Raw genomic sequence first — 27,455 nt, 5'->3', positions numbered from 1 at the left:
TTCGTTAAAGACCTCGGGATAGTTTTGGACCTTAAGGCCCAATGGGCTTCGAACGTCAAGGCCATTGACTTAAGTTGTATGACAACTTAATGAATAATGATTCACAAAGGCCCAATTAGGCCAATAATACCCTAAGGCCGGCCATTTAGAGATGGAGTGAGTTTTGGACTTATTTACAATTTTGCCACTCCAATGAATTAAGGTATAAATATGACTTTATAGCCAAAATTCATTTAGGGTTTCTTTTGGAGAAAATTGGAGAGAACATATCTCTCCTTTTCTCTCTAAATATGCCGACCTCCTTGGAAGGTGTAGCTAGCATTCCTACTACTCCAAGGTCACTCATCTCTTCTTCACATCTTACCTTGGTGTGGAGACTTAGAGGTTCTCTATTTTGAGAACTTGGAGAAACATATTCTTCCAACCAAATCCATGGATCTAAGAAGCAAGGAATGAAAGCTCTATCTCTTGGGTGATTATCCTTTGCTTATGCAAAGATGAATCAACAAAGGTATAAATTTCTCAACTCACTTTGTTTTGAGTTGAGTCTTGGTTCACCAATCTACTAGGCTTTGAATTTCATGGGTAATGTTTTGTTTTTGAGTGCATACAAGCATAATTCCGCCTTTTAATTGTTAATTGCATGCTATAGATGTTATTCAAATGAACATGTTTTCACAAAATCCTCCTTCACAAGTTTCGAACAAACGACCATTTGAGGATGCTCAGGTTGACAGCGACGTCAATTTTCGTCATAAGAAGAAAGAAGTGTTTAGACCTCCTCTACTCGATGATCGTGTGCCATTTGAGAGAGATGTATGTACTTCATTTTCTCTCGTGATTTCTTATGCTTTCATTATTTTGGCTTTCGTTTCTAACATCTTTCTTGTCTTCTTTAGGTTGGGCCTTTTTGTTCTTTTGATTTGGCAACTGCAAAAGTTTATTCCTATACGGAGATGCTATTTGCGGGCGAACTACCTACAGACAGGGAGATCGGGGATCCGCCTGGTGCAAAGCTTGTTCCAAATCTGCCGAACTTTCCAAGTTTGCCATGTGTAGGTAAAGGTGTGCAAGAACCCATCATGCGTCCAACACCTTTGCCAGCTAGCTCTGAGATCTCTTTGAGAGGGCCGAACCTTAACGGTACTGAGCAAGTCATCCATCGCATCAGTCTTAGTGCGGCAATGGATATCAAGAGCCATATAGAGAAGAGGATTTCTAAGTGCCCGTTCGAAGACCTTACGTTGCTCAATGAGGATTTGTCAAAGCTTGTTTCTGTGATTGACAACCTTAACGTTGACTCATCAGCCTTGAAGATCAAGATTGCCGAACTTATGGCTACCTCGACTGAGTATTCTTCCTTGCGTGCTATTTCCTTGGAGAAGTTGAGTCCAGATGTTAGAGCTCATCAACTAGCAACAATAAACTCGTCACTGGCTCAAGTCCAGTCTTTTCAGCAAGCTGCTTCGGGATATTATCAATTTACAGAGACTTCTTTATCTTCTATCCAGGTGCGTCTAGATGCGTTGGCGAGAGAGCAAGAACAATTGGTAATCGAAGCATTGTAACTTGAAAGTGTTCTCGCGGAGCAGGGAACTACACTTTCTCAGTACCAGGATGAGATTTCACGCCTAGAACGAGAGAAATGCATGACTATGGAGTTGCCCATCTTGTCTCCCACCGAGGCAGAGAATTTGAAGACTTTGGAAAGCTTGCTTGAAGATCGTCTTCGTAGTTTTGGGGACATAGTTTTCAAGTAGTATCTTTTGTTTTTTTTTTTTTGTAATATGGCTTTTGGAGCCGACTCCTTCTTTCAAAGAAATAAAGTATTTACATTCTTGAATTTGCTCTTCATTCTTCAAAGTGTTTTTTTTTATTTTTTTTATTTATTTTTAGATGGTGTGACTGTACTTGAAGTTTTGACGTTTCAAGTTGCCTACATACCCTCTGTTGAGGAGAGATCAAGTCATAACGTAGTTCAAATGCATTTTTTTATTTTTTTTTATGATGATTTTGCCGTACACAGTTTATGCTCTTGCGGTCCAGGAGCTTTGGTTGTCGCCTTTTAGGGGTAGTAGCGCTTCAAGAATCTTCCATTGATAGGGCCAATCTTCAAGCCGTCTTCTGCCATGATTAAGTAGGCGCCATTGGTGTAGACCTCTTGTATTACGTATGGTCCATCCCACTTTGATGTGAACTTGCTTTTCGTCTTGTGAGTTGTGATGATAGGCCTACGCAATGTGAGGAAGAGATCTCCAGTTTGGAAAGACCTTGGGCGGACCTTCTTGTTGAATTCCTTGGATAGCCGTGCTTGGTAGCATTCTAAGTGTTGTTGAGCTTCGAGCCTTCTTTCGTCGAGTGCTTCTAACTCTTTAAGGCGTAACTTTGCATTCTCCTCATCAGTCAAGCCTTCTTGTATGGCCATTCTCAGTGAGGGGATTTGACTTTCGAGCGGTAGAACAGCTTCCGCGCCATATACAAGAGAATAAAGCGTAGCTTGGGTAGGAGTCCTATGTGTCGTCCGATATGCCCAAAGTGCTTCACTTATTCTTTCATGCCAGTCTCTCTTTGTTTAGCCAATTACCTTCTTTAAGAGATTGCACAATGTTTTGTTGATTGCCTCTACAAGACCGTTAGCCGGGGCATGATACATGGAAGACTTGTGCTGCTTGAACTTGTATTTCTCACAGAGCTCATCCATGAGTCGGTTGAAGAATTGCTTTCCGTTGTTAGTGATAATGTAGCGAGGCACGCCATATCGGTGGATGATGTGCTCCTTGATGAAACGTACTACAGTTTCCTTCTTTACTTCCCTTAGGGGTATGGCTTCAGCCCACTTGGAGAAGTAATCTGTTGTAGCTAGGATGTAAGCTTTTCCTGCAGATGACTTCGGAGTAATTGGTCCTACGACGTCCAATCCCCATGCATCGAATGGCCATGAAGCAGCTGTATGGTGTAATGGCTCAGGTGGTTGGTGTATGAAGTTAGCGTGGAATTGGAAGGCTTGGCACCTTTTGGCATGTTCCAAGCAGTCCTTCACCATGCTTGGCCAGTAGTAACCCATTCTTTTGAGCTGGAAAAGTAGCTTTGGTCCAGATTGATACGCCCCACATACGCCTGAGTGTGATTCTTTCATGGCTTGATTAACTTCTTCTTCATCTAGGCATCTCAGAAGTACTCCTTCGAAAGAGCGTCGGTAGAGTGTTTCTTTGTAATAGAGGAAGCGAGGTGCTCGTCGACGTATTTCGGAGCGGTGTCTAGGATTGTCTGGAAGTTTTCCATGCTCTAAGTAATCGATCAGCGGTTGTCTCCACTCTTCAACGTCGACTGGAAGTACCGAGATGACATTTGTATCATCCAGTAGCATTTCAGTGACGAGGGGGATCACCCATCTTTGGCAGACTGGCACGTCTGCAGCTTCATCTTCTCCTAATGTCATGCTTGAGGCTAGGTTGGCAAGAGCGTCTACCATTTGATTTTCTTTTCTTGGCACATGTTCTACTGTCACAGTCTCAAACTCTTGTAGCAGTTGAGTTGCCAGCCGGAAGTATGGGATGAGATCATTTTTCCTCACCTCATATTCAGTTAAGAGTTGATTAATTATGAGCTTAGAGTCTCCAAATACCTCAAAGGCTGTGATTCCCATGTTGATCGCCATTTAGAGTCCGATGATCAGTGCTTGGTACTCAGCGACGTTGTTGGAGCATAATTCGCTTAGTTGAAAGGAATAAGGTAATATCTGCCTTTATGGTGACATGAATACTACTCATGCCCCTGCTCCGTCTGCTCGTGCAGATCCATCAAAGAACATCGTCCATGTCAGGAAGATGTCGATGTAGAACACTTCCTCGTCAGGCAAGTCATATGAGATTTTCCAATCAGCTGGGATTGGGTGATCGGCAAGAAAGTCTGCTAGCGCTTGTCCCTTTACGGCTTTAGCTGGGACGTAGATGATCTCATATTGGTTAAGTAGCAGCACCCATTTAGCGAGTCGCCCTATCAAGACTGGTTTGGACATGACGTATTTGACCGGGTCAGCTTTAGCAACCAAGTGGATGATGTAAGCATGCATGTAATGCCTGAGTTTCTGGATGGCGAACACTAAGGCAAGGCACATCTTTTCTATTGGGGAGTAGTTCAACTAGGCACCGGTGAGGGTTCGGCTGAGGTAGTAGAGCGCTCCTTCTTTCTGGGATTCATTCTCTTGCGCCAAGAGTGCTCCAACTGAACTTTCCTGAGCGGCGATATACAATATGAGTGGTTTCCCGGGCACAGGCGCCCCCAAGACAGGTGGACTTGACAAATACTTTTTTATGCTTTCAAAAGCATTGTGGCATGCTTCGTCCCATACAAACGGAACATCCTTCTTCATAAGTCGGCTGAACGGTTGACAACACCCTGCAAGGTTAGAGATGAAGCGTCTGATGAAGGCTAGCCGTCCTTGTAGACTTTTCAGCTCGTGCAGGTTTCTTGGCTCAGGCATGCTTTGAATGGCCTTGATTTTTTATTGGTCCACTTCAATACCACGGTGCTTGACAATGAAGCCAAGGAACTTTCCGGAGGTGACGCCAAACGCACATTTTAACGGGTTCATCTTGAGGTTGTATTTTCGCAGCCTTTCAAACACTAGTCGTAAATTCTTCAAGTGATCTGATCTTTTCTTTGTTTTGACCACCACATCATCCACATAACATTCTACGTTCTTGTGTAGCATGTCATTGAAGATTTTCTGCATTGCGCGTTGATATGTAGCCCCAACGTTCTTTAGACCAAAGGGCATCACCTTGTAACAGTAGATACCTTTTGGAGTGCGGAATGCTGTTAGTTCCTCGTCTTCGAGAGCCATACGAATTTGATTGTATCCAGAAGAGCCGTCCATGAATGACAGTGCCTCGTGGCCAGTGGTTGCGTCCACCATGATTTCGATGATTGGCAAGGGGAAGTCGTCCTTCGGGCAAGCGTCGTTGAGGTCCCGGAAGTCTACACAAACACGTATTTGTCCAGATTTCTTAAGGACGATGATGATGTTGGAGATCCACTTGGGGTATTGGACCTCTCGAATGAGTCCTGCTTCGATTAGCTTGTCAATCTCTGCCTCGATTTGTGGAATGAGCTCGGATCGATAACGCATTTGAGTTTGCTTTATCAGTTGCGTTCCAGGCTTGATTGCAAGATGATGCACAGCGATGACAGGGTCAAGGCCAGGCATTTCTATGTAAGTCCAAGCAAAGACGTTTTTGTACTCTTATAGCAGTTGGTAGTACTCCTCTATCTCATCTGCTCTTAGCAGTGCACTTACAAAGATAGGTTTTTGCTCCTCTTTTGTGCCCAAGTTGAGCTCCTTGAGATCGTCAACCGTGGCTTGCCCCCCATCCTCAAGTTGTGGTGGTGCAACAGTGACATCTTCTTTAGGGATCTCGTCTTCTTTGCCTTCTTGGATCGTGATGTGGAAGACATCCTGGACTTCCTCTTTAGTGTTGTCCTCTTGGGCTTGTTGGTATGAAGATTGTCCAATATGGATGATGGTGCGCCTTCTTACTATCAATGGTCTATTTGCGTCAACCTCCAAGATTGCTTGACGCTTCATCCTCGAAGGAATTGAGCTTCGAATATCGCCTTTTTCTGCTAGCCTGTCGAGCTTTTCTTCCTTTGACGTTGTTTTCCTATTTCCAGAAAACTTCATGTTGTCTTCAAGTCTTTGCAAAGCTGACTAACGAGGAGGAGAGCTAGCCTTGTTGCTTTGCTTCTTAGGTTTTGACAACCTTTCAAAAACAAAGCTTCGGGATGTTGGCCTGTTAAGCTTCTTGAAGACGGAGGTTCGGTTTTGACCACCAATGTGATCAAGGGCTGACGTTCTGGGTCTTGAACGATTCGTCCTATCGAAGACTGGCGTTCGAGGGGCGGATTTAGGCTCCTCTCGATCTTGTTCAATGCTTACGCTGATTTGTTGAGTGCTAGAATTTTTCGTTTTGCTTGAAATCTTCATGGGTGCATTTAATGTGAAGCCAAGTCCAGCTTTATTGTTGTTAACTCCGTAACCATGCTTATTCAACTTCTTTTGAGTCTCAGTGAGGTCACGTTCTTTATTGTTGACGGTGTTTGAAACCTTTTTCCCAGGATTCGAAGAAGAAGCGAAATCGTACCCAGCTTTTGACATGAGTTTGTAGGCATTTGGATCAAAACCTTCTTCGGTCCTCTTTGTTGGGAGAAAACTTGGTTCCGCCCCCTTTAGTAGAGCTTTTACGAAGCCTTGTGGTAATCTTGCAACCTTAGCATTGCTTAGCTGTGTCAGAGGTAAAACTGCATTCGTCTTGAGCAACTTTACATTATCCCTGTGCCGATGTGCATCGACTTTGCTTGCTTTAGTTTCGAACGGGGATTGACCATTCTTTCTTCTTGACATCGGGATGTATCGAAAAACAAGTGTGTTTGATCCATTTGAGGGCGTCCTACTCCCTTTGGTTGTTGCAGGTTTAGCAAGTTCATCATCGTTCTTACTTGAAGACGGCATGGCTTCTTCTTCTTGCTTCTTAGGCATGGCTTGCCACTCCTTCTTTTTAGGTGTTGCTTTGCCCGTGGATTTGATCTCTTTTGAAAAGCTTCAGGCACCATGTCTTCATCCATGTAGAACTTGGCATCTGCGAAATGTGATTCGGCTTCGATGAATGGTTTGGTGTCGCCATAAATCATCTTCACTCCTTCTCGGTAGAATTTTAAGCATTGGTGAAGGGTGGACGGTACTACTCCATTCGTATGAATCCAAGGCCTTCCTAAGAGCAAGCCGTAGGAAGTTCTTGCATCAATCACGTGGAATATCGTGCTTGACTTGAGTTCACCAATAATCATCTCCACTCGGATCATGCCCATCGCTCTTTGTCCTCCTTGATTAAAACCTTGGATTAGTAGACAACTTAGGGACAGTTCATCCACCTTGATGCCGATTGTAGTCATTGTTGACTTTGGCATGATGTTTATGGCTGATCCACCATCCACAAGTATGCGGTTGACTTTGTGCTCCCTTACGTACCCAGAGACGAAGAGAGGACAGTTGTGAGGCTTGGATCCTAGTAGCAAGTCTTCGTCGGTGAAATGGATTACGTCTTCGATGGCACAGCATGTGGCACATTCATGTGGCCGAGGATTCAAGCCTTCGTTCTTGCTTTCTTGCACTTCGTGGTCATTGGGACTTTCCAAGACTGCTGCTAATGCTCTTCGCATCTTCTTTGGCAATTGTAACGCTTCCTCAATGTTAAAGTGTGTTGGCAGGCCTTCTTCGAGTGTGAAAGTTTTTTCTCCCTCAGTGGTGATATCTTTGCCTTTTGAAGGTTCTTCCATTTCTACTTCAAACATGTGGCATGCAATGATAGTGCACTGTTGGAAGAAGTCATTCCGGAAGTACTCGTGCAAGGAGACAGGAATGCGTGGCTCTTGCTCCATAGGTTCCCCAACATACGTTGGCTTATCAACTTTTACGTTTCTTTTGGGCTTCCTACTGTTGCAACGACGGTGCTTTCTCACTTGTTCCACCTTTGGTCTTGTGGCTTGTGGTTTTGGTTTCCTTGTTTTTTTGTAGGTCACCAATGTCCATCCTTCTTCATCATCGGTATGTGCATCCTGTCCGTTTGCCCCTGGCGATGGTTGCGCAGAAGGTATCGTGCAACTTGAGCATTGATAGGACTGGTCAAGTGTTGCTTGGAGAGGTATGGGATCGAAAGATCTAAATGCAATTGTAGTAGTATGTGTTGCGGCCGTGTCTTCGAGGTCAAGCTCGATTCACCCTTGTTGTGCTAGCTTCATGATGAGCTCTTTGAGGACGAAGCACTTACCCATAAGATGGCTTACGATTCGATGGTACTTGCAGTATTTAGGATCGTTTATGCGATTCATTTCTTCAGGCCGCTTGCATTCGGGTAGCTCGATTACCTTCTTTTCCAACAAGTCGTCTAACATTGCATCCATGCCTGAGTTAGGAAAAGGGTACGCCTTCTGCTCCAATTCCCTCAAGGTCTTTTGTACCTTTCTTGGGTGCGAGGAGGCTCACTTCTCTTTATCTCCTTTACTTTGGTTTTGGAGGAGATCTTGATAGGCGCGGAGGCGGTCTTGACGGGCGCAGTGCTTGTTGGAAATGTGCCCTAAAACCAATCATATGATGATACTTTACGGACATTTCGCATGTTAAACTAATCTAGATTAACTATAAAGGGCAAAGATTATTGTTTGAGCCATCTCATATAAATGTTATATGCTTAAATGATAAAGTCCAAGGAATATGTGATTGGAAGAATGTAATCTAATGAAGTTAGATTCATGAGACCATTCTTTCGTAGACACATCCTAAATGTTCCTGATCATAGGATTGCCAATTGGGCATTGACAGTTCGTCAAGATCGGTACGTGCTATGTCTTCTCTCAGGGAGAGTGACTAGTCTCGAGTCATTGGTGTGTGTGACATCAAGACAAGTACGTAGGTGCTCAGTAGAGAATGAGTTCACTAAACGTGATCAACGAAGAGTTCTCATACTCATGTTGATGCGAAAATTACTTGACACACAAATTAAACCCTCTTTTTGACAATTGTAGTATAGATGTAAGTAGGGTATCGTTCTAGGCCGGGGATTAGGAGGGATTGCTAATCTATTCTAAATTAATTTTAAAATATTAAATAAGACTCAAGGACACAAAATTAGGCTAAAAACTCTAATAACTCGAAACACACTTAAAATGACTCAAAATAATGAAAACAATTAAATTAAACACTAGGAACTGAAATGGACGGAAATTAAATTAAAAGACTAACAATAAAGAAAACTAACTAAATAATATAATTTAATAATGGATGGGTGTTTGGTTTTGATGAAAAGTAAATTAAACTTAATTAAATTACAGAATTGACAAAAATATGAAATTAAGGTGAAAGAATAGGTGACAGACTAGCTAGAGGGTTCTTCTCCACACATGACACATATGCAACCTAAATTAATTTTCAGTTGTTCTTTCAATAAATTGTGAATTTCAACACTTCAGATTAATCGTGAACAACACTTTTTTAATCTTCAAGTTTTCCTTAAGTTATTGAATTGGACGGAAAAACGCATACAACAATTCAAAACATTCTTCAAAAGTCCCCTACGTGAAAAGCACAATAGCGATACAATCAAAGATCATTAAACTTTGTGAAAACTATAAGCATTGACGAGGCATTCGTAACTATGAAAAGCATGATACTCTTGCCAAGAATTTACTTAACGTGATTGTGACTAGCAACCTTTACTACTTGTGAAAATAAGTTCATAACGATTAGGTGAAATTCACTTATATTCTAGCATCAAATTCATGCATGTAAATTAAGCGTGCACTCTCAACCAACATACACAAATCAGTTTTTATACGAACGGATAAGTAAATTGAAATCACAACTTATGAAATCACAACCGAAGGTAATCAATTCATATTACAAATATATTTCATGGCTTTGAATTAACCTCTAGCCAAAATAAAATTAATTACACATTATTAAAACAAAAATAAAATAGAGATTTAGAAAGATTTAACCGAGAGAGAGGAGAGTGCAATTTTCTGTTCTGTCCACGTGCTGCCAAGTGGCAGATTTGTTTCTTCACGTTTTTGCACCGCAGGATTCCTTCTCCACTTGCTTTCTGTCCGAGGCTTCTAGCTGCCAAGAGGCAGCGTCTTTCTGTCTGCACTCTGGTTTTTCCCTGCCGCAAGGCAGCTTGATGCCGCTTCCTCTTTCAAACTGCCAAAGCAGCTCCTCCTTTCTGCTTCACTTTCACGCTGCCCAAAAGGGCAGCTCCCTCTTTTCCTTCACGCCCCCATCTGACCTCACATTTCCTTGCAGTCCCGTACTCACCATCCCTCACGCTGTCTCTCCTCTCTCTTCTATTTTTTTATTTCCTTTTTTTTTTTCTTTCTGGCAGCAAGGCTGCCTTCTCTTTTCACACTCCGCAAGCCCCTGACTTGCTCCCCCCGTTTTCCTGCGACTCATGCGCTCTCTGCGAGCTGCCCAAAGGCAGCTCCCCCTTTTTCTTCCGCTCCAAGACACCCCTTGCTGCACGCTGCCAAAGGCAGCTCTCTGCCTTCCACCAATATCCCCCCCAAGACCGCCTTCTGCTTTCCGTCTCTCCCTGACCTCACTGCCAAAGGACAGCGTTATTCCCCCCGTGTCTCTATCTCCACGCAGCTCAGCTGCTTCTGTTCCTGTCCTTCTCACGCTGCCCAAAGGCAGCCTTCTCCTTTCACTCACGCTGCCAAGGGCAGCTCTCTCCCGCGCCCCCTGCTGCACGCTGCCAAAGGCAGCTCTCTGCCTTCCACCAATATCCCCCCCGTGTCTCTCTGCCCTCCATTTTGCCTTTTTATTTTTCCATTTTCTGTCATCCACGCCACTATCCCTTTCACGCCTTGGATTCTCCTTTTTCTTCTTCTTTCGTATATCTTTCTTTGGATCCCTCCTTTCCTGATTATTTCTCCCCCGTATGCCTTTGCTTTCCATACTTTTATTCCCCTTTTTTTTTTTTTCTTCTTCTCCATCCGTTCCTTTCTTTTCTTCTACAAAACAAAACCATCATGATGATGTTTCAAACATCATCATGACTTATCATTATTATATTTTCCTTTTAATTTAATTTAAAAGCTGATCTACACAGACAGTTTTGACGAATTTATTACATAAAATTTCACCTGTTCTATTTTTATTTTCTTTGCATAACAAATCCTATAAACACAAAAATAACGTAAATAGCTCAAAAATATAAGGAACTAACTAAGAAAAGACGAGTGAATTTGAAGTAAAAATATATATAAATATGATCCGATCAAATACCCCCATACTTAGCTTTTGCTAGTCCTCGAGCAAAACAAAGAAAACATGAGAAAGAACTAACATGAAAAACATTAGTTTCCCCCTATGTGACCTTCATAGAATTTCATTCGAGAAAACAAATCATCAAGAACCATAGCTAACACCAACAAACTAATCCAAGTTCATCTTCCTTATTCAAATATTAGCAGTAATCTTTGAATCATCCTTGAAGTGTAGTGTGTGAGATAGCCATGCTAATGCAATTTCAAGTTTTTATTTTTAAAATCATCATATGCAAACTAGCGACCTTCTCACTGAATATTCACTCAATCACACATGTGTTTAGTTTTAATGTGTTTCGCTCAAAGAATCAAATGTGAAATTTCTACCATAAGCTTGCATAAAGATCTCATCTCCACAATCATAATTGCAAAACTTAAATCAAGAGGACTTTTATTGGATGTAATGAGGTTTAGGGATAGGGTTATTGAAACGAAAGAATAGGAAAACACAAGTTCCAAGCTACATTGAAAGCGATTCTTTTCTTTAGATTTATAAGAACTCAAGCTCTCCAACAATTCTTCTAGCACCTCCAATCACACCCTTAAACTGAAACTTTAAAAACTTTTTATTTTCTTTTTATACAATCTTTCTCTTTTCTTTTTTTTTTTTTTTTTTTTTTTTTTTTTTTTTTTTTAATTCACAAACATGAAATACCCCCACACTTATTCTTTTTCCAAACATCTTCACAGTATTTCACAAACGTTTCTCATAAAACAATCTCGCATTGCTCGCTTGGAAAGGGTAAGGAAAAATGTTTCAGGTATAAGGGTAGACATATCTGGTGATAAGAAATAAAAGGCTCAACAAACACGGCTCAAATTGGCAAACTAATGATATCATTTTTCTTTGGGAAACATGGTTATTTGGGCCATAGTGGTAAACCTAATGCCTCTATCATTTCCAAGTTCATGCAATCAATGACAAACATTTCGAAAGATCGTTACGCAAGTTCTAGAGATGTATCTCACATAAGTTCATCACACATGAAAGAATAGGAGTGTATGAAAAATGCACACACTTTCAATCGGCTCAAAAACTCACATAGGATGTATATGGTCACTAAATTCACATATGAAGCTTTAAGTCATACTTTAGTTTCACATTAACAAGGCTATGTGCATTTGGTTTTTCAAAGATGGTCAAACATGTACAAAACTAACAAGAGAATTAGCAATTTCATAAAACACATGTTAACTAAGTTCTTGATAATCGTGATTCAAATTTGATCTAATTATATCATTGGGTCGGGAAACTAACAAAAATCTAATTCAAAACAATAAGGGAAACAAGACAATATTTTATTTTTTAAATTTTCCGATTTTTTTTTTTTTTTTTTTTTTTTTTAAGAAAACAAAAAGCAAAAACATAGAAACAATAGAAATTCTAGAGATTTCTACCCCCACACTTAAACTTGACATTGTCCCCAATGTCAGAAAACACTATAATGCAAATAAAAAATAAAATAAAATAAATAAATAATAAGAAACAAAATAAAACAATTGGACTGAAAACTTCCCTAATTTGCAGTAAAATCAAGCGATGACCCCCAAGCTAAAATTCTGCAATCAACTTCAAGGGTGGAAATAACCAAAAGTTCCTGCAAAGAAAAGGAAAAATTCAGTTAAGTACGCAAGAAAATTAATTAAAAAAAAAATTGCAAACGAAAAATTGAAAATTACGATAAAAGATAATGAATAAAACTAATAAATAATCATTGGTCGTGCTTGTTGACTTTCCACAGCTTTCCTCTTGAACAGGGTGACACTTAGCTTTTCACTTGCAAGTGATGATTTGATGATATTGTACGGCGAGGCTTTGCTCTTTGGGAATGTTGCAGTTCCTTATTTGTTCTCCAAGCAGATGTGGCAGCTTCTCTAGTTCCTCAGCTCGGACTCCTTCCGCTGGGATGATTGTGCAAGCTGCATTCTTCTCTGCTTGTTTCTTCTGCACAACGGGCAGGCACGAGGGAGAGGTGTTGGTCTGTTTCTTTCTTCAATCTTTCCAAGTGCCCACCTCTTGCTCTCTTTCTCCTTGTCCTTAGTTGAGGATGAATCAGCACGTTGTCTCCACATGCTTCGAGGTATCATCTTCACTTCCCTTATAAGTGAGAAACAAAGCGAAAGCACAAGATGATGAGTACTCGAGAGCAGGTGCTGGCTGGAGAAAGGACAGGGAGAAAGCATGATATGAGATACTCTTGCTTTCAACCTTCATGATATGAAATACTTTTGCTTTGAATGGGTTGTTCGCAGGAGTATCCCAAGGAATGAGGAACACAGAGTAACTTAGGAGGATTCTTTGGGAATGCATTTTCGGAGATGAAGAAGTGTTGAGAGGGTGTGCTGAGAGAGTGTGCTTTTGCTGTGGAAGGCGAAGGTAGAAACTTATAGGACTTGTCTTCACAACCGGAACTGTTCTCTCACTTAGTGTCGGCAGCCGGTGGATGGGTGAAGAATACAAATTACGCGCTTTCTGACAAAGCTGCCCGTAATTTCCGCAAAGCAGATTCCTCATTGATATCTGGAATCGGCGCTTCGAGCTCTGAGCATCGTCGATTGTAGAGGTAGCATGTGACACGTGCGGATAAATCTGGAAAAGAAGATTTGCCCGTGGGTTGAAGCCCAGCTTTTGAGAAAGCTAGCGTGTCTTTGACTATTGAATTTCCCTCTTCGATTTCTGAATTGGTGCTTCGACAAACTGCCCGAGAATTTCGCAAAGCAATTTTGCGTGTGACAAGTGACGACACGTCTGGACAAATTGATCTTTTGAAATCCGGGGTTCGGCTCGTGGTTTCTGAGCAAGCCCAGCCTTTAAGAAATGAAACGCCTCTTTTGAGAAAAGAATCCGGCTTTTGAGAAAGGAGCCCCGACTCTTCGATTTGCGAGAGGACGCTTCTCTGAGGAGCGCCTATCCGATTTCTTCTTTTTATAGAGGCGTTAAGCTTGTTCCACAACACACTTGAGCACCCTCCTGTAAACACTCCCTTCTTGCACTTGTTTAATCTTGATCATTCCGACTCTCTTCTTTCTTCACCACCTCTGAAAAATGTCTGGCCCTTCCGATCGTCGTTTTGACTTGAACATTGGTGAAGAGGCAGCTCCGCCTTCACCAGACAATATATGGCGCCCATCCTTCATATCGCCCACCGGTCCCCTTACCGTGGGGGATTCGGTGATGAAAAATGACATGACTGCTGCGGTGGTGGCCCGGAACCTTGTCACCCCCAGAGATAACAGACTGCTCGCTAGGCGGTCTGATGAATTGGCGGTTAAGGAGTCTCTGGCTCTTAGCGTGCAGTGTGCGGGTTCTGTATCCAACATGGCCCAACGCCTATTTGCTCGAACCCGTCACGTTGAATCGTTGGTGGCTGAAATACAGAGTCTCAAAGAGGAGATTAGAGGACTCAAGCATGAAAATAAACAATTGCACAAGCTTGCACACAATTATGCCACCAGCATGAAGAGAAAGATTGACCAGATGCAGGACACCGATGGTCAAATTTTACTTGATCATCGGAGGTTTGTGGGTTTGTTCCAACCCCATCTGCCTTCGTCTTCTGGAGCGGCACCGCGTAGTGAAGCTCCAACTGATCAACCTCTGCCGCCTCCTCCTTCTGTGGCCCCGCCGACTGCTGAAGCCTCGCCTACTACTGAAGCACCACCCGACCAATGAATACTATTAGTTTACATTATTGTAAAATATTTGCATTTTTTTTTTTTTTTTTTTTTATGTAATTTTTTTTTTTTTTATGTATTTTTTATTTTTTTTTTTTCATTAATTTTAAATTTTATCCTTTTTTTTTTTTTTTTATATGTAAATTAATGTAAAGAGACTTTGGTTAACCTTCCCCCACACTTAAACTAAATAACACAAACTCACAGAAATCAACCAAATAACACAACTAACTAAACAAAACAAAATGAAAGCAGCAAAGATAAGGGTGGAAGAATGCAAAGCTGATTGGGTTAGCAATTCCAAAGTCTCCCTTCGTTGAATGCTTGGGTTGCCTCCCAAGAAGCGCTTGATTTAACGTCTTTAGCCGGACGCATCTTTCCTTTAAATTTCCCTCGGCTCCATTTGAACCTAAAATCAAAGAAAGAAAAATAAATCAAATATCAAAAGTAAAATATACAAACACCAATATAAACATAAACAAAAATAAAAATAAAGGGATTAGCAAAGTTACTAATCCCCGGCAACGGCGCCAAAATTTGATGCGAAAATTACTTGACACACAAATTAAACCCTCTTTTTGACAATTGTAGTATAGATGTAAGTAGGGTATCGTTCTAGGCCGGGGATTAGGAGGGATTGCTAATCTATTCTAAATTAATTTTAAAATATTAAATAAGACTCAAGGACACAAAATTAGGCTAAAAACTCTAATAACTCGAAACACACTTAAAATGACTCAAAATAATGAAAACAATTAAATTAAACACTAGGAACTGAAATGGACGGAAATTAAATTAAAAGACTAACAATAAAGAAAACTAACTAAATAATATAATTTAATAATGGATGGGTGTTTGGTTTTGATGAAAAGTAAATTAAACTTAATTAAATTACAGAATTGACAAAAATATGAAATTAAGGTGAAAGAATAGGTGACAGACTAGCTAGAGGGTTCTTCTCCACACATGACACATATGCAACCTAAATTAATTTTCAGTTGTTCTTTCAATAAATTGTGAATTTCAACACTTCAGATTAATCGTGAACAACACTTTTTTAATCTTCAAGTTTTCCTTAAGTTATTGAATTGGACGGAAAAACGCATACAACAATTCAAAACATTCTTCAAAAGTCCCCTACGTGAAAAGCACAATAGCGATACAATCAAAGATCATTAAACTTTGTGAAAACTATAAGCATTGACGAGGCATTCGTAACTATGAAAAGCATGATACTCTTGCCAAGAATTTACTTAACGTGATTGTGACTAGCAACCTTTACTACTTGTGAAAATAAGTTCATAACGATTAGGTGAAATTCACTTATATTCTAGCATCAAATTCATGCATGTAAATTAAGCGTGCACTCTCAACCAACATACACAAATCAGTTTTTATACGAACGGATAAGTAAATTGAAATCACAACTTATGAAATCACAACCGAAGGTAATCAATTCATATTACAAATATATTTCATGGCTTTGAATTAACCTCTAGCCAAAATAAAATTAATTACACATTATTAAAACAAAAATAAAATAGAGATTTAGAAAGATTTAACCGAGAGAGAGGAGAGTGCAATTTTCTGTTCTGTCCACGTGCTGCCAAGTGGCAGATTTGTTTCTTCACGTTTTTGCACCGCAGGATTCCTTCTCCACTTGCTTTCTGTCCGAGGCTTCTAGCTGCCAAGAGGCAGCGTCTTTCTGTCTGCACTCTGGTTTTTCCCTGCCGCAAGGCAGCTTGATGCCGCTTCCTCTTTCAAACTGCCAAAGCAGCTCCTCCTTTCTGCTTCACTTTCACGCTGCCCAAAAGGGCAGCTCCCTCTTTTCCTTCACGCCCCCATCTGACCTCACATTTCCTTGCAGTCCCGTACTCACCATCCCTCACGCTGTCTCTCCTCTCTCTTCTATTTTTTTATTTCCTTTTTTTTTTCTTTCTGGCAGCAAGGCTGCCTTCTCTTTTCACACTCCGCAAGCCCCTGACTTGCTCCCCCCGTTTTCCTGCGACTCATGCGCTCTCTGCGAGCTGCCCAAAGGCAGCTCCCCCTTTTTCTTCCGCTCCAAGACACCCCTTGCTGCACGCTGCCAAAGGCAGCTCTCTGCCTTCCACCAATATCCCCCCCAAGACCGCCTTCTGCTTTCCGTCTCTCCCTGACCTCACTGCCAAAGGACAGCGTTATTCCCCCCGTGTCTCTATCTCCACGCAGCTCAGCTGCTTCTGTTCCTGTCCTTCTCACGCTGCCCAAAGGCAGCCTTCTCCTTTCACTCACGCTGCCAAGGGCAGCTCTCTCCCGCGCCCCCTGCTGCACGCTGCCAAAGGCAGCTCTCTGCCTTCCACCAATATCCCCCCCGTGTCTCTCTGCCCTCCATTTTGCCTTTTTATTTTTCCATTTTCTGTCATCCACGCCACTATCCCTTTCACGCCTTGGATTCTCCTTTTTCTTCTTCTTTCGTATATCTTTCTTTGGATCCCTCCTTTCCTGATTATTTCTCCCCCGTATGCCTTTGCTTTCCATACTTTTATTCCCCTTTTTTTTTTTTTCTTCTTCTCCATCCGTTCCTTTCTTTTCTTCTACAAAACAAAACCATCATGATGATGTTTCAAACATCATCATGACTTATCATTATTATATTTTCCTTTTAATTTAATTTAAAAGCTGATCTACACAGACAGTTTTGACGAATTTATTACATAAAATTTCACCTGTTCTATTTTTATTTTCTTTGCATAACAAATCCTATAAACACAAAAATAACGTAAATAGCTCAAAAATATAAGGAACTAACTAAGAAAAGACGAGTGAATTTGAAGTAAAAATATATATAAATATGATCCGATCACATGTCACATGAGAACTCATGTTTGGGATAATGCAAATTAGTCCTTTGACCTGAGGCATCACAGTTGTCTTGTGGTTAAGTCCTTGATCTTTGATTATGTCAAAGTCACCCCATCGGGGTGTCCACGGCATCGTTGGGGTTAAGCCACTTAGTCATGGAGGCAAGTGAATGCGCAACAAGGGATCTCTAACCTTCAAACCGTTTGAGGGAGAATACTCTATGATATGATTTAGAATCTCTGGCCAGAGTATGAATGAGATTTAGAAAAGTCGTTCTAAATCACATTCAAGGAAATCATATAAGCACATGAATCACATTGGATAGTAGACATGAATAAATAAACTATCAAACCAAACAATGTGGTCAGGAATATTAGATTAGAGAAAGACCGTATTGCATTTGTAATCCCAAACTGAATAGGTTTTCTCTACCTCTTCTGATTAGCTTGGGTAACCATGATATGCTGCAAGGTGTCACTCATGGTTTGTGGAAGCCCTAAACGTGTGTAATCACTAAAGGGAGAATTGAAAGTAAGTTTCAATTCACAATCGATGTAAAATGGTTTTAATCGCCCACTGCCTCGCTAAAAGGAACCTAATGGATCGCACACCGTGTAAGGTGGAGATTGAAGAAACAATGGAGATGAGTAAGAATGATTAAATAGTTTAATCATTAATTTATGGCAAGGATTAATTAATATGTTAATTAATCAAACGAATAAGTTCGTTAAAGACCTCGGGATAGTTTTGGACCTTAAGGCCCAATAGGCTTCGAACGTCAAGCCCATTAACTTAAGTTGTATGACAACTTAATGAATAATGATTCACAAAGGCACAATTAGTCCAAAATATCCTAATGGCCGGCCATATTGTTTAGGGTAGTGAACTTGGACTTATTTACAAGTTTGCCACTCAAATGAATAAAGGTATAAATATGACTTTATAGCCAAAATTCATTAAGGGTTTGTTTTGGAGAAAATTGGTGAGAACTTGTCTCTCCATTTCTCTCTAAAGAGGCCGGCCACCTTGGGGGGTGCATCTTGCAATCCCACTACTCCAAGGTCACTCATTTCTTCTCCAATCTCTCCTTGGTGAAGAGACTTAGAGGTTCTCAATTTTGGGAACTTGGAGAAACCTATTCTTCCATCCAAATCCATAGATTTAAGATGCAAGGAATGAAGGCCCTCTCTTTGGGTGATTAGCCTTTGCTTATGCAAAGAGGAATCTACAAAGGTATAAATTTCAACTCACTATGTTTTGAGTTGAGTTTTTGGTTCACCAATCTATTAGGCTTTGAATTTCATGGTTTATGTTTTGTTTTTAAGTGCATGCAAGCATGATTCCGCCTTTAATTGTTAATTGCATGCTTATTGATGTTGCTTAAATGAACATGTTTCCCTAAAATATTCCTTCAAGTGGTATCAGAGCCTAGGTCTAGTAGTTGGTGAATCCTTTTGGGTTTTGTAGTTCATAGTTTGTGATTTAAAAGTTGTAATATGTTACAAGCTTTATTCTTGTTTTTTTGAATGTAAATTTTGCTAGAAAATTTGCCATCTCAAATGTTGTAGATGTAGTTCATATGAGCATGAATATTGGAGCTAAAATTTGGTGCCATGACTTTGGGAATTTTCGGCCAAATACATAGGGTGGATTTTTGGGTTCTTGTTTGACTTGTTAAAAGTGTTTTCAAGTGACTTTTGGAACCCCTATGTACCCTAGTTTGGTTAGATGTTATTTCCCTTAAGTTTGAATGGTTTTGGAATGTTTTTGGGTGAAAAATGTTCATGGAAATTTTTTGTGTTTTTCATGAATGTTCTTCATTGTTCTTGACATTTTTGCCAAGAACAAAAAGTTTGGTGTTTTGATTCAAAGTTTTGATTAATTTCATAAAGTCTTTGTTTTGTGTTGATTGGTGTGAAATATCTATCATCAAAACATTATTTTTTTTTTATTTGAATGGTGATGGAAATGGTGATGGGTGTGTAAGGATTAATTTCCTTTCACACACACCACTTGCACCACTTGTTGCTTTATGTCTAAAACTCACAAATCAACACACACATCACTCTATTGTTGGAAATGTGCCCTAAAGCCAATCATGTGATGATACTTTACGGACATTTCACATGTTAAACTAATCTAGTTTAACATATAAAGGGCATAGATTATTGTTTGAGCCGTCTCATATAAATGTTATATGCTTAAACAATAAAGTCCAAGGAATATGTGATTGGGAGAATGTAATCTAATGAAGTTAGATTCTTGAGACCATTCTTTCGTAGACACATCCTAAACGTTCCTGATCATAGGATTGCCAATTGGGCATTGACAGTCCGTCAAGATCGGTACGTACTATGTCTTCTCTCAGGGAGAGTGATTAGTCTCTAGTCATTGGTGTGTGTGACATCAAGACAAGTACGGTAGGTGCTCAATAGAGAATGAGTTCACTGAACGCGATCAACGAAGAGTTCTCATATTCCATGTCACATGAGAACTCATGGTTGGGATAATGCAAAGTAGTCCTTTGACCTGAGGCATCATAGTTGTCTTGTGGTTAAGACCTTGATCTTTGATTATGTCAAAGTCATCCCACCAAGAGGGTGTCCACGGCATCGTTGGGGTCAAGCCGCTTAGCTATGGAGACAAGTGAATGCGCAACAAGGGATCTCTAACCTTCAAACCGTTTGAAGGAGAATACTCTCTGATATGATTTGAATCTCTGGCCAGAGTATGAATGAGATTTGGGAATGCGTTCCTAATCACATTCAAGGTAATCATATAAGCACAAGACACACATTGGATAGTAGACATGAGAAAATAAACTATCAAACCAAACAATGTGGTCAAGAGTATTAGATTAGAGAAAGACCGTATTGCATTTGTAATCCCAGACTGAATAGGTTCTCCACCTCTTCTGATTAGCTTGGGTAACCATGACATACGGCTAGGTGTCACTCATGGTTTGTGGAAGCCCTAAACGTGTGTAATCACTAAAGGGAGAATTGAAAATAGTTTCAATTCACAATCGATGTAAAATGGTTTTAATCGCCCACTACCTCGCTAAAAGGAACCTAATGGATCGTACACCGTGTAAGGTAGAGATGGACGAAATAAATGAAATGAGTAAGATTAATTGAATGGTTTAATTATTTATGGCAAGGATTAATTAATATGTTAATTAATCAAACGAATAAGTTCGTTAAAGACTACGGGATAGTTTTGGACCTTAAGGCCCAATGGGCTTCGAACGTCAAGCCCATTAACTTAAGTTGTATGACAATTTAATGAATAAAGATTCATTAAAGCCCAAAAGCCCAAAAATCCCTAAATGGCCAGCCATGATGAAATGAATTAGGGTTTTGGTTGTTTAGGTCACTTAAAGAAGTGACTATATAAATGATTTTATAGCCAAATATTCATTAAGTGAAATAAGGGTTTATTTTTGGGGAAAATTGGTGAGAATTGTCTCTCCATTTTCTCTCTAAAGAGGCCAACACCTTGGAGGTGATTAGCTAGTCATCTAATCCTCCAAGGTCACTCATTCATCATCCAATCTCTCCTTGGTGTAGAGACTTAGAGGTTCTCAATTTTGGGAACTTGGAGAACCTATTCTTCCATACAAATCCATGGATCTAAGAAGCAAGGAATGAAGGCCCCTATCTCTTTGGGTGATTAGCCTTTGCTTATGCAAAGAGGAATCTACAAAGGTATTAATTTCAACTCACTTATTTTTGAGTTGATTATTGGTTCACCAATCTACTAGGCTTTGAATTTCATGGGTAAATGTTTTGTTTTTGAGTGCATGTAAGCATGATTCCGCCTTTAATTGTTAATTGCATGCTATATGATGTTGCTCAAATGAACATGTTTTACAAAATAATTCCTTCAAGTGGTATCAGAGCCTAGGTCTAGTAGTTGGTGAATCCTTTTGTGTTTTGTAGTTCATAAGTTTGTGATCTAAAAGTTGTAATTGTTACAAGCTTTATTCTTGCTTCTTTGAAAGTAAATTTTGTTGGAAAATTTGCTATCTCAAATGTTGTAGATGTTGTTCATATGAGCATGAATATTGGAGCTAAAATTTGGTGCCATGCTTTTGGGAAAATTCGGCCAAAATCAATGGGTGAATTTTTGGGTTCTTGTTTGACTTGTTAAAAGTGTTTTAATGTGTTCTTTGGAACCCCTAAGTACCCTAGTTTGGTTAGATGTTATTTCCCTTAAGTAAGAATGGTTTTGGAATGTTTTTGGGTGAAAAAAGTTCATGGAAAAATTTGGGTTTTTCATGGATGTTCTTCATTGTTCTTGATGTTCTTGCCAAGAACAAAAAGGTTTGGTGTTTTGATTCAAAGTTTTGAATTATTTCATAAAGTTTATGTGATATGTTTTTAAATGATTTATTATGTATTTAAAGTGTTAAATATTTGTATAAATGATGATTGAAATAATTGTGTTTGAATTATTTCAAAAACATATCTTATCTTACATACACTTGCATGTTTTTGACAAAACTCACAAATCAACACACACACCAACCTTATCCCTCCCTAAAACCAGCCACTCCCTCAAAGGGAGTACTTTTGGGGCTTTTATGCAATTACATAAAGTTTTGATACTTTTGTGTATTTGCACTTTGGCCCAAAAGTTTACGTTTTTACGTTTAGGTCCAAAAACGCTAAAGGACAAATTGTTTTGTTCCTTTAATGAAGTTTTTGCATTATTAAAAGTTTGGGTTCTAGTTGTATTTACATGAAGTTGTGACTTTTGTGTATTATACAAAGTGACCCCAAAAGTTTTTTGTATTTGCAATATGGCCCAAAAGTTGAGGTTAATTGCAAGATGGCCCAAATAGGATGAGAACAAAATTGTTTTGTCTCTTTAAATGAGAATTGGATTTTCATTTTGTTTAGCTCCATTTAAATCAATTTTATGGATACAAAAACCAAATGAAAATGTTGCATTCATTAATTAGTTAAAGTGTTAATTAATTAAAGGGTGATTATGAACCTAAGCCTAATATAATTGAGCTATGTGAAAGGCGTTTCAAATTTGTTTGAACCATGGGAATGTGTAGATTAGATTTTGGTTGTAATTTGATTTGATCAAATGTTGTAAAAGGGCTTAAGCTCTTCTTTACTTTAAAGTAATTTGTTATATGCAAATGTTGTAATGAGCATAAGCTCACCTTTACTTTGAAGTACTTCTTTCTTGCTTTATACGATATGCATGAAAATGAAGTAGTTGGGTCCAACGCCCATAAGATAACACGCCTTAATGTGATTAAACGCGTAACTAAAATCAATCTTCATTCCTAGACCGAGGTTCAACACAAGGCTCGTGTTGAATCTAAACAAAGGTTCATAATCATCCTTAGGCCCTAAGACAACTATGTAGTCCATCAAATGAATGCAAAGTTTATGTTAGTAGTATCATATACTCTTGCTTTAAAAACCGTTTTAAAAGCATAGTGGGAGTATTATGTACAACTAAAACAATGAGATGGAACAATAGTTGTAATATGACCAAAATAGTTTTAATAGAGATTAAAATGTATGTTTATATGTGATGAGACCTAAAACCCTCAACCAAACCAATATTAAGTTGATAAGCGAGAGATGTTTAGAATATCTCTTCGTGGCCTTCCACCGTGGTGGGATCCAATCGTTTATGACTTGTACACCGGCTTCACCCTATCATGGGGGAGTACACAGTGCATGCTTATACTCAGGAGGAATCCATATACATATGATGAGGTGAGTGTAGGCAACGAGGATAGCTATATATCGTATCATCGTGAGGCTATTCTTGAACCCCTTCACACACTAAGCATGGTGGGAAGAACTTAACTAAGTGCAATGGAACCAATATCATATCATTGTGAGGTTACATTCTTTAGAGGCCAAATAAGATGGGTACTTGCATGAGTTGCAAATGAGTAAGCGTACTCTCTCATTATTATTGTTGCTAGCCATATATCGTATCATCGTGAGGTGGGCTTGGTAATAGTGAGCCTCCCATAACCTACTAGGAGTTTCATCCAAAACTCTCGAATTCCTATGAGGGATATGGAATTTGCCAAAAATAGTGGGTGGTGCTATTTGATTTAAAGACCCAAATCAAATGGCTTAAAATCAATCAATTTATATTCGTTATGTATTTGATTACCAATATATTTGCAAACGCTATCCAACACTTGACAAAACCGAACGTTTAGTTTACGGACTTGGTACTACAAAACCATAGATTGTCTTTAATGGCTTGTAAAAGTACCAAAGTAGTCTCATCCTCACAATCTTACTAATGATAATGTATCATTAGAAGAATATGTTAGAAAAGGTCTATCATAAAGAGGACAACACTTTTAATGTCATAATTCTTCAATTACAATTTGTTGTATGAAGAAATAGGAGTTGCTTTGAACAACTCTTAGTCAATGCAAACACTTAGTGCTTGTTTCTTTGTTAAATGAACAAAGAACTTGAGAAGAAAGCACAAAGGCATGAACACTTAATGTGCCATGATTCTTCATTTACAATTGTTGTATGAAGAAATGAGAGTTGCCTTGTACAACTCTTGAAGGTTTGTAATTATGTTTAGAACATAATGGTTGGTTGACAAAAATAGTCCATTAACATGGACTTATGATGATTTTGAATCATTGAATGTTGAAGTGATAAACCACTTAACGAGACGGAAACTAGGCAAGGACTTCACCTTTGTGTCCCTATCCTTATCGTTCACTAAGTTTATTGTAAACTATGTAGTGAAAAATAACCACATGCTCTCCAAAATTGTTTGATGTGATAACACAATTGAAAAAAAGGTTTCAAGAGAGATAGTGGGAGTTTAGGGACCATGACTAATGTAGTCAAAGGTGAAAGTCAAATAAAGAAGATAAATAACTCCAAGGGAACAAACTTTCTTTATGAAATGATGGACATTGGAAGGGGTATTTGCAAGAAATGTCTTGCAAGTGTCAAGGACACACCTTTCGAAGGTGTTGTAAATTGTTCTTGAATAGTTCAAAACAGTTGGTTCTTCTACTTGAATGCATGATTCCGTATTAGTAACAAAGTTTTACAATCGTTGTAAAAGTGTGACTAATAAGAAGTAGAAGATTAATGAGAGAAGAGAAAATGCTTCACATTTGGAAACGTGAATCAAATGTAGATCTCTGCGAAAGCAGATGGTACTTACTTCCTCATATGAACTACCAAAGAAATTGGAAAAACATAGATTGTCTTTATATTCCAATTTTAAGGAACTAAATTCCGTCACTATGTGAAATGGATAAATGTTTTGTTTGACAAAACAATGTTCTTTATTAATCAATGATTGGATTATGGTAATCTAATTAATTATCTCTATAATAGAGATAATATGGTGGTGTTAACTGTTTAGAAAATAATGATGCTTAAAACCCAAAAGGTTGCAAGGTAGTGACTAATCCCAACTAAAGTTGTGATACCTCTAAAACATAAATTACGAGTTGGTCATAAATGGACGCTTTGGATCGTTAGGTCCGGATCCAATACCTTCTTGTTAAAATTGTATGGAGGCGAAATGTTCGAATCTTTATTCTTTTGGAAAGAAGAAAGAATCACAAAGTTGTTGAGGTTAATTCACTTAGATGTTAGTGGCACTTGTCCACAAACATAATACTACTCATGTTGGATAACATTCACCGAAGATCACTCTCGGTTGGACTATAGTTTAATTGGAATAAACACAAGTCCGAATACTTTGCAAAATGTTTCAAAGAATTCAAGTAATGTAAGTTGATGAGTAAGACATCTAAAGTATTTACCTCCTTAGATTTGATCCAAGGAAAGGTAACACTTTAGATAAGTTTCCTTGAAAGATATCAAGGAAATAAGCATCATAAGATAATGTATTTCTCCATTAGGAGAAGAACGAACTCGAATAAGATTTAGTTCGTTAGATGTTATCTATTACCCATATATAGGATATATACTTCTATAACAATATGATTGTGATTGAGAAGATCTTCCAATATTTTCATGACTCCATAAGATGTAGTTGGAAAGAAAGACAAATCTTAAGCATGTTAAAGATTTAGGGTTGTGTGCTAACAAGCAATATTTGTTTGATAACAATCTTGTAGGATATCCTTAAAATAACTTTTGGATATCGCTTCTATAAACCAACTAACAAATGTTGTTTTGTTGGGTAGTTCATTGTAATTCTACAACGTGATTTGCCTAAAAGCAAATGAACGAAAGATAGAACTCGAAGAATGGGTTCTTTGAGAGACAAGAAAGTAATCAACAAATATAACAACCTAGTTCCTATACCACAAGCTCCAAGGTAGTCGATAAGGATTTATAAACCGTCTCAGTTGAATGGTTTTGAACTTTATGACTACATTGAGTGCATATACGATATATACTCAAGGAAATGGTAAAGTACCATTTGACTCGAAATAATGAAACCTTCAAAGCTAATTGGTAGCTTAAGGTGACTACAATAAAAAAAGAATGGTTGACTTTGAAGAAACCATTTTTGACGTAGTCTTAGTTTCAATAAATTCGAAGATTGCTAGCTACAACTAAATGGTGATTCAATGTTTGGACATAATCTGGGTTTCCGAAACCATTATTAAGATAGTCTTGATAATATATGTCTAAAACTATAAATCACAAGACATGTAAGTTGTAGAGATCCATCCATCATGGATCTTAGCAAGTTAGTGGGAGCTATTTGCATTTTATGAGAAAAAGGATCAAATCGTTTGATTTCTCATATAGATGTAAATGAATCTTTTGTTTACTAGTTTTACAAAAGATTAGTGGGAGTTAATCATGTTCCTAAAAATTTAAATATATATGATATATTAATTTTGGAAATGAAAAGAATACTTCTTCGTTAAAGTTATGACTTTAATACATTATATGAAGATAGAATGTATATGGGAGATATAGTCTATATACATGGGATGGAAATCTATAATGATATATTTCATGATATAATTGGATTATATCAATCCCTAATAATAGACAATGGATGCTAGGAAGTTTCTTATATGATGATAAACTTCAATAGAAGGACGATTCTAGTGAGACTAGTAAGTTGCCCTTCTCAAAGGGAACGTGCCCCTTTGACTCCCAAAGAAATAATGCGTAAATTGAATCCTTTATGCATATGCAGAAAGGTGATTTATGTATTTCATATTGTATGAAAAACATTGATATGAGTTGTACCTAGAACGGTACAAGATGATATCAGTGCAAGCCCAGGATCAGAACCATGGCAACTGTCAAGTGAGTCCTTAAGTATTTAAGAAATACTAAAGGATAAATTCCTCAAAGAATGAGGAAGAATTAGAGTAACGTAAGGGAAGCGTAAATGTATTAGATTATGAATCTAATCCATCATTGGATGTTTCTTCATTATGAATGAAGAGATAAACGAATATCTCTTTATTATGACTAAAGAGATATTTGGATGGAAACATTAAAGTAATGACTTTAGTGTGTTCCATTATGAATGCAAGATATATTGCCATATAGAAGTTTACAACAATGTTGTTTGGATGGGAAAGTTCATTTATGAACTTTCTATTCGGTTCCAACCAGAAAGTGTATGACACTAATGGGGCGATAGCTCAAGCCTGGGAATCAAGGTCTCATCAAGATCCGAACACAAATGAGAGACTGAACCACATGATTGAGAATTATGTATAATGGTGACGTCGTTATTCTCAAGGTTGCTTCTGTGGATAACACATATAGATATCCACTGCCTAGGCCTACTATTCAGCCATTTATGAAATGACTACAGAAGAGATATCATCATTGATGATCAAGCTGATTGGCTCTAGTGCAAGTGGGAGATTGTTGGAAATGTGCCCTAAAGCCAATCATGTGATGATACTTTACGGACATTTCACATGTTAAACTAATCTAGTTTAACATATAAAGGGCATAGATTATTGTTTGAGCCGTCTCATATAAATGTTATATGCTTAAACAATAAAGTCCAAGGAATATGTGATTGGGAGAATGTAATCTAATGAAGTTAGATTCTTGAGACCATTCTTTCGTAGA

Source organism: Malus domestica, chromosome 02 (assembly GCF_042453785.1).
Source record: "Malus domestica chromosome 02, GDT2T_hap1".
In the NCBI taxonomy this organism is placed as follows: domain Eukaryota; kingdom Viridiplantae; phylum Streptophyta; class Magnoliopsida; order Rosales; family Rosaceae; genus Malus; species Malus domestica.
This window is presented reverse-complemented; position numbering follows the sequence as displayed.